The sequence below is a fragment of the Delphinapterus leucas genome, unplaced genomic scaffold (assembly GCF_059928025.1).
Source record: "Delphinapterus leucas isolate spDelLeu-1000000601 "Yukka" unplaced genomic scaffold, BTC_Dleu_Yukka2 spDelLeu_asBTCV2_sq25, whole genome shotgun sequence".
In the NCBI taxonomy this organism is placed as follows: Eukaryota; Metazoa; Chordata; class Mammalia; order Artiodactyla; family Monodontidae; genus Delphinapterus; species Delphinapterus leucas.
Window position 1 is genome coordinate 18,088,767 of NW_028322234.1, and position 12,240 is coordinate 18,101,006.

A 12,240-nucleotide genomic window follows, 5' to 3' on the forward strand; every position below is an offset into this window, starting at 1 on the left:
TCTTGGGTAATACCTAGGAGTGGGGTTACTGGGCTCCACGGTGCATAAACACCTCACATCTATTAACTGATTTAGTCCTCATAATCAAGGAGGTGAGTACTATAATTAACGCATTTTATACATAAGGAGAGTAAACCCTTCCACAGATCTCTCTCTCTCACACACACACACACACACACAGCTCTTGCCTCTACCACCCACCCGAAGCCCGCCAGGACCCACGCACACGCCCAAGGCTCCCCACGGTGCACGCAGCAAGCAGCGCGGTTGTCACGCCCCACACCCCCGGAACAGACGCTGATGGGGCCTGCAGAACCAGACGTGCTGCAGACACACTGCGATTTGTTCATCTTTCCAGCCAAGCCGTCTCGACCTGACAGTAATTAGCTCCCAGACTGGCGGGGAGACGGTGAACAGGCCCAGAGTCATCGCCTCGGCCCCACGCCCACAGGCCACCGACACCCATTAGTGTGCGTGCGTGTGCGTGCATGCGCGCGCGTGTGTGTGTATATGCGTGTGTGTGTGTCCAGGCTGGGCATATCACAGACACGCACTCCCTAGAGCCAGCCGGGGCCCCGCACGCAGGCCCACGGTGCCTTCCCCGCGCGATCTCGTCCATGAACTTGTGCACGCCCGCACCCCCCAGGCGCGCAAGTGCGTGCCCCTGCGGGCGCCGGGGCACTCGGCGCTCGCGGAGCGTGCGCGCGCGCTCCCGGGGCCGGCGTTGGGCGTGGGGGGCCGCGGGAGCACGCCCCGCCCCGCCCTGCCGCCGCGGCCGGAAAACCGGCGACGGCGGGCGCTGGCGTCACGGGTTTCCACTGGGCCCCCCGCGCGGAGGCCGGGATTCCCTGGCGCAGGAACGCCTGTGACGGCGGCGCCGGCCTGAGTCGGCCGCGCGGGGAGGCAGGACCCGACTGGGATGACATCAGCCCCAGCGTTTCTGGAGCCGGCCTGGGCGGGGAGGGCCAGGGTGGGTGGGCGGGAGCGGGAAACCGGAGAAATGAAAGTGACTCAGGCTGCCGACACGTGCGCTGCGCTTTGTACCTGCTCGGCCCTGAGCCAGGCGCTGCCAGTGTCCCCAATTTCCAGATGCGGAAACTGAGGCCCGTGGGCCCTCATCTGTGAGGCTTGCATGCCTGGCGCATAGGCCGTTGCTCAGTCCTCATCTCGGGGTTCTCAGAGAGTCGTCACCGAGTCCCGAGTGAGGGGCCGGGGCCGGAAGCCCCCTTTGCCCAGCGCCTTCTGGGGTCCGGACCCCGCTACGTGATTGTCTCCCTCTCTCTTCCGCAGCAAGCGGGCTCAGAGAGGGCCTGGGTTGCCCTGGCGCCACCCAGCAAGTCGGGCACTCAAGCCAGATCTGTCTACCCTGTTGGTCTGTCTCCAGCCCTGGCCCCTGCGGTGGCCAGAGGCGGTGCCCGCGCCTGAGCCCGGGCTGCCCGGCGGGGTGTGCCCACCGGCTGGCTGCCTTAGTGCTGAGGCCAGGGCGAATGGACTTTAAAAATAGCCTGGGAGGAGGCGCTGGCTATTTTTAGCCCACGTGGCTCTGGCCCTCCCAGTTCCCGGGTCAGCAGCCCTCGGGCCAGGGCAGTTAGGAGAGGGAAGGGACTCCACTTTCCAAGGTCCCTTCCCCCTCCTGGTCGTCCCGACCCACCTGGGTGCCCGGATCACCCCGCTGCCCTTTTGCGCACAGCCAGCCCTGGGGTGGACGGTTGGGGAGAAAGGACCTGGGGGCGGAGAGGGGAGGGGTGGCCTGAGGCCACCTTTCCTGAAACCCCACCCCCTTCTCTAGCTGCCCGGGCCTTTTGTCGGGCGGGGAGGCTGGTTTCTATTTTGGGAAGGTGTTGGAATAAATTCCACCGCTATTTTTAGCCGGTTTGGGGATTCCTCCACCCAGGCTGGCCGTCCGCCTCTCCTCCTCCTGGCTGACCCAAGGCTTGCCTGGATCAAAAAGGGTAGACAAGGACACACAGCCCGCAGGAGTGGGGGTTTCCCTTGGGGCAGACCTGGAAGGGGGAGACCCCCATGTTTCCTGGTTGCGAGGGGAGGGGCCTCTCAAGGGCGTTCCCACGTCCCAGGTGAGCCAGACCTTCTGGCCTCTCGGAATCCTTGACCTACTACATCTGCATTCCACCTGCAGGACAGGGTGGGGCTCCCCAGACTCACCTTTCACCTCCTTTCAGGGTTGTGACACGTCTGCCCTGCGGAGAGTGGATCTTGAGTTCCACACTCTTTGGCTGGGGGCTCTCATGTCCCCAAGAGGAACATCTGCTTGGTGAGGGGAAACCGAGGCACACAGAACCCAGGGCAGGAGTGGGACCCATCTGAGGCTCATTCCCTGATGGTTTCATCTCCGTCCACACTTTACAGCTTAACAGCTGGGCTTAACCTTGGGGTAGTGACTCCACCTCTCCGTGCCTCAGCCACCTCCTTCAGGAAAATGGGGTAATAACCACAATAGAGTTGCTGTAAAAATGTGAGTGAGGGTCTTCCCTGGTGGCGCAGTGGTTGAGAGTCCGCCTGCCGATACAGGGGACGCGGGTTCGTGCCCCGGTCCGGGAGGATCCCACATGCCGCGGAGCGGCTGGGCCCGTGAGCCATGGCCGCCGAGCCTGCGCGTCCGGGGCCCGCGCTCCGCAACGGGAGAGGCCACAACAGTGAGAGGCCGGCGTACCGGAAAAAAAAAAAAGTGAGTGAAAGGATTAGAGATCTTAGAACAGGGTCCTGGGCAGGTGATGGAGCAGGTGGCCCCAGAAAGGCTGCTGTGATGGTTGCCTGGAGCCGAGGGGAACATTTTGGGTTCCCGCTCCACACTTCGCGACAATGCTCCAGCCACCTCCGTACTCCTTACAGTCCTTGGGGCTCACAGGAGTGACCCCGTGCTATAGATCAGGCCACCGAGGCCCTGGGATAACTTCACGGACCAAGGGTCTCATGACTGGTGACACACGGGAGGCCAGATGACTCCTCACGCTGCTGGCTCTGACCCGTGCCGTGTTCCAAAGCTGCCTTTTGCATTCTTTCCATCCGTTCCTTCACTCACTCAGCAAATATTTGTGGGGCATTGTATGAGTTTCCTATTGCTGCTGTAATAAGTCACCACAAAGAACACAGATTTATTATCTTACAGTTCTGGAGGTCAGGAGTTGGAAGTCCGTATTACTGGGCTAAAATCGAGGTTTCCGCAAGGCCATCCAAGCTCCTTCTGGAGGCTCTGAGGAAGAATCCATTTCCTTGCCTTTTCCAGTTTCTCAAGGCGCCCGCAGCCCTTGGTTCACGGCCCCACATCACGTGGCCTTTTCTATTGCTTCGGGCATCATATCATCTTCTCTTTCTGATGAGTCTCCAGTCTCTGTCTCTCTGTCTCTGTCTCTCTCTCAAGGACCTTGTGACGAATTGGGTTTGCCAGGGGGAATCCAGGATCATCCTCATCTCAAGATCTTTAATTTAGTCCCATCAGCAAAGTCTGGAAAATATTCACAGGTTCCAGGCATTAGGACGGACATCTTTGCGGGGCGGGGCGGGGCTTATTCAGCCTACCACAGGCACCTTCTCTGGCCAGACCGTGCTGAGCGCCCGACAAATGAGGCACAGAAGCTGACAGGTGCTTGCCCTCGTGGAGCACAGGGGTCCGTGGCCACGTCCACCAGGTGGTCACAATGATGAACACATGATTATAAATAAGGTTGCTAGATAAAATTCAAGACACCTGGTGAAATTTTTGAAAAACAACAAATACTTTTTTTAGTAGAATACTATTATATTTAATATACTTGGGACATATTTACAGTTAAAAAGAATTTTTAAAAATATTTTTTATTCACTTATTTATTTTATTGGCTGTGTTGGGTCTTCATTGCTGCGCCCGGGCTTTCTCTAGTTGCGGGGAGTGGGGGTTACTCTTCGTTGTAGTGCACGGGCTTCTCATTGCGGTGGCTTCTCTTGTTGCAGAGCACGGGCTCCAGGCGCACGGGATTCAGTAGTTGTGGCATGTGGAATCAGTAGTTGTGGCACATGGGCTTAGTTGCTCCGTGGCATGTGGGATCCTCCAGGACCAGGGCTCGAACCCGTGTCCCCTGCATTGGCAGGCAGATTCTTAACCATTGCGCCACCAGGGAAGTCCCTAAAAAATCCGTTTTTTTAAAACTATATAGGTATGTAATATTTGAGTCATACACTAAAAAAAAGGAGTAGATGTATAGTACTCCCATGCGTGACTAGACCACAAGTTATAATTTACCAGGGAAAGGTTTTTTTTTTTTAAACATCTTTATTGGAACAGGGAAGGGTTTTACTCAGAGGCAACAAATAAGCCAATACGTGTGTTAGGATGACACTGGCCTTGGTGTGGAGAACGGGCCCACGTACAAAGGCACGTTTTGCGCCTAGGAACCCACTTAGCGCTTTTCCAGAGGCTTCTCACCCTGTTTTACGCCTCGGAGTGGGCGGGCCCTGTGCTGAAGGCTCCGCCTCTCGTGCCTGCACAGGCGCATCCCTCCTTGGCTCGCTGAGACGGTCGACCAATCAGACGCCGAGCCTTAGGGTCAGGGTCTGAGGATGCGCGTTCCCCCGCTCTGGTGCCTTCTGCGCAGCCTCGCGGAGGCGGAGCCTGGTGGTGGGCGGGGCCTCGCGCTGGCTTCCCGGCGCGAAGGGCAAGGGCAGGGGCGGGGGCGGCGCAGAAGCGCTTGGAGCGGCGCAGGTGCTGCATGAGTTTGGGGTACAGCTTGTGGTAGCCCCCAGCGGCCCCTCTCAGGACTCGGGCCGGAGGCCTCGGCCCCGCAGGCCAGTCCCCGGTCCCCCAGGCCAGCACCAGGAAGCAGGGCGAAGGCGGGGCGCCCCTTCCGAGAAGCGGGCCGGCTCCTCCTCAGGGGCCTCCCATCTTCGGAGAAATGGGCAGGAAACGGAGAGGAAATGGCGGCCGGCCAAGGGGGAAGTCAGCCCGGCTGGCAGACCTCAGTGCCGGGATGGAAGGAGGAGCCGCCTAGGCTCGCCCTTCTGAGCATTGCCCTGGGTCACAGCAGCCATGACAGCGGGCGATGTCCTCTCTAAGTTTATTTTTTACCTTTCCCGTAGTGCAGGGTGATTTCTTGCAGGCCTCTTGAGTCTGTCCAAGAGAGGGCAGTTTGGCAGGGGAGATAAGGCCCAGGAACAGAGAGTAAACTCGGGCTCAACGTTTGGGTGGAAGCGCCCCGAGGGGAGTTGAAAGAGACAGTTGTCACTTATTTGTGATACCGACCTGGGATTCATTGATCAATAGAAATTGATAAGAGGCCAGAGGAGGCAAGGCTTTACTGGTACTTGTGCTGCAGCCTGAGGGAGGGAAAACAAGTAACAGCTTCCATTACTGGATCCCCGAAGAGGGGTGAGCTGGTCCCTGAAGTGGGGTGAGGATAGCAGTGGATACAGGGGTCAGGCCAGACAGGTGACTTAGATGGTCTGGCCACACCCTTGGTGGTGCTGTGTGCGGGGGTCATGCACAGGACCCTGCCTTTGCTCCGGCACCTCAGAAGTGGCAGTTGGGTTTTGCCCTTTTTGTATCTTATTGTTCCTAATTTGTCCCAACTGCGCATGCGTGCACTTATTTTTAGTCCCTTATAGTTTCTTCCTATTCTGTTGCTTGAGGAGATGTTTGTCCAGGTGCAAGCACTGCAGCAAAGCGTCCCAGGTCCCAGCCTGTCTGCTTTGTCCCTTAGGCCAGGGGAATGTCAAGGGCATTACAGCATCTTAAACCCTCAGCCAGTTTTACGTGTTGGATACTTCTTATGTACCTTACGCCCGTTAAATATCTTCGCAACAGCCTTGGTGCTACTAGTGAAACGAGGAAACTGAGACGCAGAGAGTTGAGTTGCTGAAGTCCCCCAGCTGAGCTGGTGGCGGAACCTGCCCTGCTCGTTCTTTTTTCATCTCACAGCGCTGCCTCTTGTTGGACTGCTCTCAGAGGCCGTGCAGACCCACTGTCCAGCCGTCCTCCTGTTCCCACCCTCCCGGACAGTCACAGGAAGACAGTGGGTTCCAGGATCCTGGGCCCTCCGGATCTGAGGTGCTTTCTGAAGTCAGAGGGCCTCCAGAGGGAATGTCTCAAAGTGTGCTGGCCAGGAAGGAGACCAGACGTGAAGGGCACTTCCTCTCTGCTCCAAAGGTGGTCAGGACGAGGCTGGCAGAGAGTCAAGAGCAGCAGGAATGTCGGCCGTAGGGCAGCTTCCACTACTTCCTCCCGGTGGGGGGACGTTGCTGGGAGAGCAGTTCCACGACCCAAGGGAACTGCTTTCTTTTACCCCTAAGCCTTTCACACGTGGGGGACCGTAGCTCTGACCCCATAGGTGTGCCCAGATTGTCCCATGAAACTTTGAGACCCTGGTGTGGAAATTCCTCCTCTCCACCTGGACAGCTCCACGTGGCTGTGAGGATGGGGACGTGAGTGTTTGCCAAACCCAAAATCATCTAGATTCTCCTGACACGTGGGGAGTGGGTTGGGGGCGATGCTAGCAGAGCTTTTCCTGAATGTTCTGTAGAGTAGAAACTCGCCTTTCTCCTGCTTAAAGCCGACCTCCTACCTAGGACTTGAGACTCTAGAAGGGGGTGTGTCACAAGTACATGTTCCAGAATCCTAATGCTGCCCTATCTGATTATTCATTTTCTCACTGATAGGAGGGGAGTTTGCAGACATTGCTGAGATTGACTGTGGAAACGGAAGGTATGAGAAGGATGTGACCCTGGCCACCTGCTGGCTGGTCCAGCCTCCAGCCCACCACTCTGCTTCGGGGCAGGACGCAGACTGGGCTCTGACTAGAGGGAAAATGCCTTTCTCAAGGCATTGGGCTTGGAGTTCTTCCCAGAGTGATAAATTCTGGTGAGAAAGAGCCCCGCGTTCTTAGCGCCGGCTCTCCAGTGAGGCCTTGCATCCCTCTTGCTACTGTAAACTCAGCGCTGGCTTCTCCAGATCAGCCGCACGTGGCCCGCAGAAAGGGCTGAGTCTCATGTGGCCACCCAGGGGGAACCCCCTCATCTAGGAGGCTTTGCCGCTGCCGCCAAAGCCTTCTCGTGTGGGATTCTTGTCCCTCATCTCTTTGGATCTTTGGGGGAGACTGAATCCTGAGCCCGCTTCATTGGCTGCCCGGGCTTCACAGCCCAGCCGCTGCTTGCGAAGGAATCTCACAGACCACTCAGCGGGTGGGAACCAGTGAGTGGGCGGGCTTCGGAGGAGGGACCATCGCAGGGGGCAGGGTTTGAGGCTGGCTGCGGGTCAAAGGCAGAAGTGCTGATAAACAGGATTCAAGTCATCGCTTAGATAAGCACTTTTGCTTCTGCACCACAGCCTCTTAAAAGTCTTGCTTACCCTTTCCTGAGTACAAAAACAAACTAATCGTAAATAAAATGTGTGCGACGTGAAGTTTGGCTGGTAGGACGCGTTATCCTTCTCTTGTTGATGTCAGCCAATTTCCAAAGGTTTCTCTTCATTAGAGTCTGTTGGTGCCAGACGTTTATGCATAGAAGGATGTTGGATATGAAAGCTCAGGATGGATGGGGCTGGTGGGCGTGGAGATACACCTGCCATGTCCCTTCACGGAGGGAGGGACGAGTTGCCCCGGCTTCTGGGGGTGTTGTCAGTGGACACCCTTCAGCTGTCAGCCCCTTCAGGAAATGCTTCGGCTGCAGACAGCTGCCCAGCCCCGGGTCCCAGCGTCCTGGAGGCAGCCCATCCAATGGCTGATCAACATGGAGGTAGAGAGTCCTGTCTCTGGGCCCAACAGGGGACAATTCTGCAAGGCTGGTCCAGCTCCAGAGCTCCCCTGGGGTAGCCTGAGGCCCCTTCCTCTCTCTTCCACATCTGGTGATCCCAGAAGTCCTTTCTAATAAGCAACCTGAACACAAGGCATTCTGCTTCCCCAAGAACCCAATGTGCCCGTCTAACACTGGGACGACTGTGCCTGTGTGTATGTGTGTGTGTGTGTATGTGTGTGCATGCGCTGCATCTCCTTCTGTAGGGCAACGAACCTGAAGTTACAGAAATGGTGAAAACAGACATTGAGAACGGACTTGGGGTTCCCAAGGGGCAGGGAGGTGGGGAGGGAAGGATCGGGAGTTTGGGATTAGCAGATGCAAACTGTTATGTATAGGATGGACAAACAACAAGGTCTTACTATACAGCACAGGGAACTATATTCAATATCCTGTGATAAACCAAGAATGGAAAAGAATATGAAAAAATATATATATGCATAACTGAATCCCTTTGCTGTACAGCAGAAATTAACACATTATAAATCAACTATACTTAAATCAAATTTTTAAAAAACTTACTTTCCTACTTGAAAAGACCAAAAAGAAAAAAATGGTGAAAGAATGCTAGGACTAGTCTTCCGGAACGATTGAAGTATCCTTACAGTTCTTACTTTTGATATTTTGACCTAGTGGTATCTGTGTGAATTTCATCTCGGTTGTGGGTTGTGTCTCTTATCAGCATGATGAACCCCTGAAGGTCTCATTTGGCGATTTGGCCTTGCTCTCAACTCTGAAACTAAGCGCCCGTGGGTTAGAGTGACTTGCCCAAGGTCCCAGGGAAGGCCGGTCAGGTTCCACTCGTTGAGGTCTTTAAATGTATTGAAAAGATGAAGAGGAAGAAATGTCAAAATAGGCTAAAGAAATTGCAGAAGAAAAAATATATAGATTGTGGTGGAGAAAATAGAATACAGGATTCGCAAAGCGACGACAGGATTTATAGACACGGGAATTCATTGCGCACTACGGGAGGTGTGGTCGGGTGACAGGCTGCAGATTTAAAATTGTGTGATGGGTCTGGTCTTTCAATACTGTCAGTCTATGCCTCTCAGCTCCTTTTGGAGACAGCATCAGAATCTAAAGAGGCTCTAAGGGCAGCTACGGAGGTGGATACAGATCTGGCGTGTTAATTCCCTGTTCTCGCCACCATATTCACGTCCCCATTCTGCACTGCTCAGCATTTTGTGTTGATAGATCAAAAGAGCGAATGAGCATGTCGTGCTTGAACGGCCCTTGTGCGACAGACCTGGCTACAGAGGCTGCTGTGATGTGATGGCTCTGTCTCTGAACATCCCAGTTAAAGATGAGCCTCTTCATTTCGTAAATAAGATGCTGTCATTTTGATTTGGAAGGGACATAGAGATTTTTTTTTTCTAATTTACGCCATCTCCTGAACAAAGTTTTTGTGAAGTAGAACTCGAGGTCAGTGAACACTTTGGCATCGAATTTCTTGAAAGGCTGGTTGCAGGGACTTCCCTGGCTTTCCAGTGGTTAAGACTCCGCGCTTTCCACTGCAGGGGGTGTGGGTTCAATCCCTGGTCCGGGAACTAAGATTCCGCATACCGCATGGCACGGGCAAAAAAAGAGAAATGTTGGCTGCAAATGCAAGAACGGTTACAGGTTCCTGTCTTCTGAACAAACCACCATGCAAGCTTCTCTGCTGAGAGGCAGGCGGGCTCTGTGGGCGTTGGCACCCAACCCCCTGCCCACGCACTCAGAAAATTAAATGCTCTGCTGTTACCATCTTGACATTTGTAATTTTTGAACAAGGGGCCCTCAAATTATGGAGCTGGTGCCACTGAGAAGCTTTGTGACTCAGAATTTGCCATTTCTCCCCTCTTGGTTTCAGTGAACTCCTGCGTGGAAGGGGCAGATTCTGAAAACGATACTGGTGTCTTGGGTTTGTGTAGTGACTGATGGTCATTCTCATTTCTTGTTTACCAGATGGCCCACTCCACTCAGGGGTCCCTGTGGCAGCCCTTTCTGGCTGGCTGTTGTCCTGTTTATTGGGTTCCCAGAGCTGCTTAGAAACATTCCAGACTCCTTAGCACAGCCCCTAAGGCCCTCCGTTTTCTGCCCTCTGCCGCTCCAGCCTCGGGTCCTGCCACTCCCCCTCCCCCGCTCCAGCACACCCAGCTCCTCCCAGTTTCCCGTGTCAGGTCCCCCTGCCTTGGCCAGGGCAGCTCTTTCCATCCGGAGCCTGAGCTGTCACTTCTTCCCATCTCCCAGCTCCAGGTAAACGCCCAGACGTTCCTGGCTATGTGACATTCCTAGTTTAAGATAGCAGGAAAAAAAAAAAAAAAAAAAAAGACAACAGAAATGTATTCTCTCTCAGTTCTGGAGGCCGGAAGTCTGAGATCAAGGTGTTGGGAGGGCTGATTTTTTCCTGGAGGCTCTGAGGGCAAAACCACGCCAGGCCTCTCCTCCAGCTTCTGGCGCTGCCAGCGATGCTTGGCTCGTGGCTGCATCACTGGATCCGTGCCTGACGCCACATGGTCTCCTTCCCGCTGTGTGTCTCCCTGTGTCTCTGTACCCAGATCTCCCTGTCCTTTCTCTTGTGCAGACACCAGTCATTGGATTTAGGGTCCACTCGTATCCAGTGTGACCTTGTTAACTTGATTTCAGCTGCACATCCCTTTTTGTACAAGGTCACACTCACAGGTACCGGGGTTAGGACTCAAACATAGATTTTGGGGAGGGACGCAACTCAACCCAATGCCTTAGGCCAGCTCTAAAGCCCTCTCCCCGTGTCTCAGAGGAGATCCTCTGGGAGTGATGACTGTAGAATCTGTTGATCTCACTCCGTGTCCCTGGACTGTATGCCACGGGATAGGCCCTTAGTAAATAAAAGCAGGAAGTGTGCTTGGTGAGAACACAGTGAGATGTTTCCTCAGCCAAACAAAAGAATTTGGAAGTATCTGTAGTACTGGGTTGATACATGTCTCCCCCAAATTCCTACCCACCTAGAAACTCACAATGTGACCTCACTTGGAAACAGGGTCTTGGGACTTCCCTGGCGGTCCAGTGGTTAGGACTCCGAGCTTCCACTGCAGGGGGCGTGGGTTCCATCCCTGGTTGGAGAATTAAGATCCCACATGCCTCATAGTGTGGCCCCCCAAAAAAGAAAAAAAATAGGAAACAGGGTCTTTGCAGATGTAATAGATCTGATGGGGTCATGCTGGAGTAGGGTGGGCCCTGAATCCAATGGTGGGTGTCCTTATAGGGACAGGAGTGACCACACAGACACAGAGAAGGCCTTGTGATGACAGAGGCAGAGACTGGGGAGATGCGGGACCAGCCGAGGACCAAGGATGGCCAGGAGCCACCAGAGCTGGAGAAGGCAGCAGGGACCCTGCCCTGAACCTCCAGAATGTCGGGAAGATATTTGCATGTAGGAGGGTAGGAAAGGAGTTCCACGACAATGGGGGGCCTTCCAGCCCTGGGGACAGTCTAGGGTGAAGGGTGAGCCGTGGTCTCCAGCCCTCCTTCCTCTTTGGTGGCACAATGCCCAATGGGCTTCTGTTGTTGTTGAATATTTATTTATTGGGCTGCACCGGATCTTTGCTGTGGCATGCATGAGGGATCTAGAGCCCCGACGAGGGATCGAACCCGGGCTCCCTGCATTGGGAGCGCAGAGTCTTACCCACTGGACCGCCAGGCAAGTCCCCAATGGGCCTCTTTGGATGCTGGAGGCCACAGGCGTCCCCCGGGCCTGGCCTCCCACCCAGCAGAGCCAGCTCCCCTCCTGCCATGGGGCCGGGGTCTGCATCTGCACTGTACCCTGCCCAGCCCAGGGGTGACCCTCAAGGTCACTCTTGGGGCACATTCTGTGGGTTTTGCCAAACGTATGTCATCCTGTGTCCAGCAGGACCTTGTCCTACAGAAGTGTCCCTGCCCTAAAAACCTCCCTTGACCCACCTGTTCATCCTGCTTTTCCCCGCTCCAACCCCTGCAGCCAGTGATCCTTTCACCAGCTCCATGGTCCTGCCTTTTTCAGAATGTCATCAAATTGGGATCATACAGCGTGTAGCCTTTGCAGACTGACTTCCTTCCCTTATTTCCCGCCTTTTCCAGCTTCTAGAGGCGCCGCCTCCCTGGCTCGCAGCCCCTCCTGCATCCTCACAGCCAGCAGCGCAGCATCTCCCGTCTCTCTCTGCCTCTGACCCTCCCGCCTCCCTCTCATAAGGACCTTGTGATGACACTGAGGCCCACGGGGAATCCAGGGGCCCTAACTTAATCCCACCTGCAAAGTCTCCTCTGCCCTGTGAGGGGACGTGAGCACAGGTTCTGGACGTTAGGATGTGGACATCCTTGGGGTCCTGTGCACAGGCTTGCCTGGTCCAGAGCCTCCTATAAACGCAATCATGCAGGCCATCCTTCTGTGTAAGGCTATTTGTTGACTGTGGACTTGTGAGCCACCCAGGCCGTCCCTGGTGGTGGGTGGTTTGTCCCTCACATGGCTGA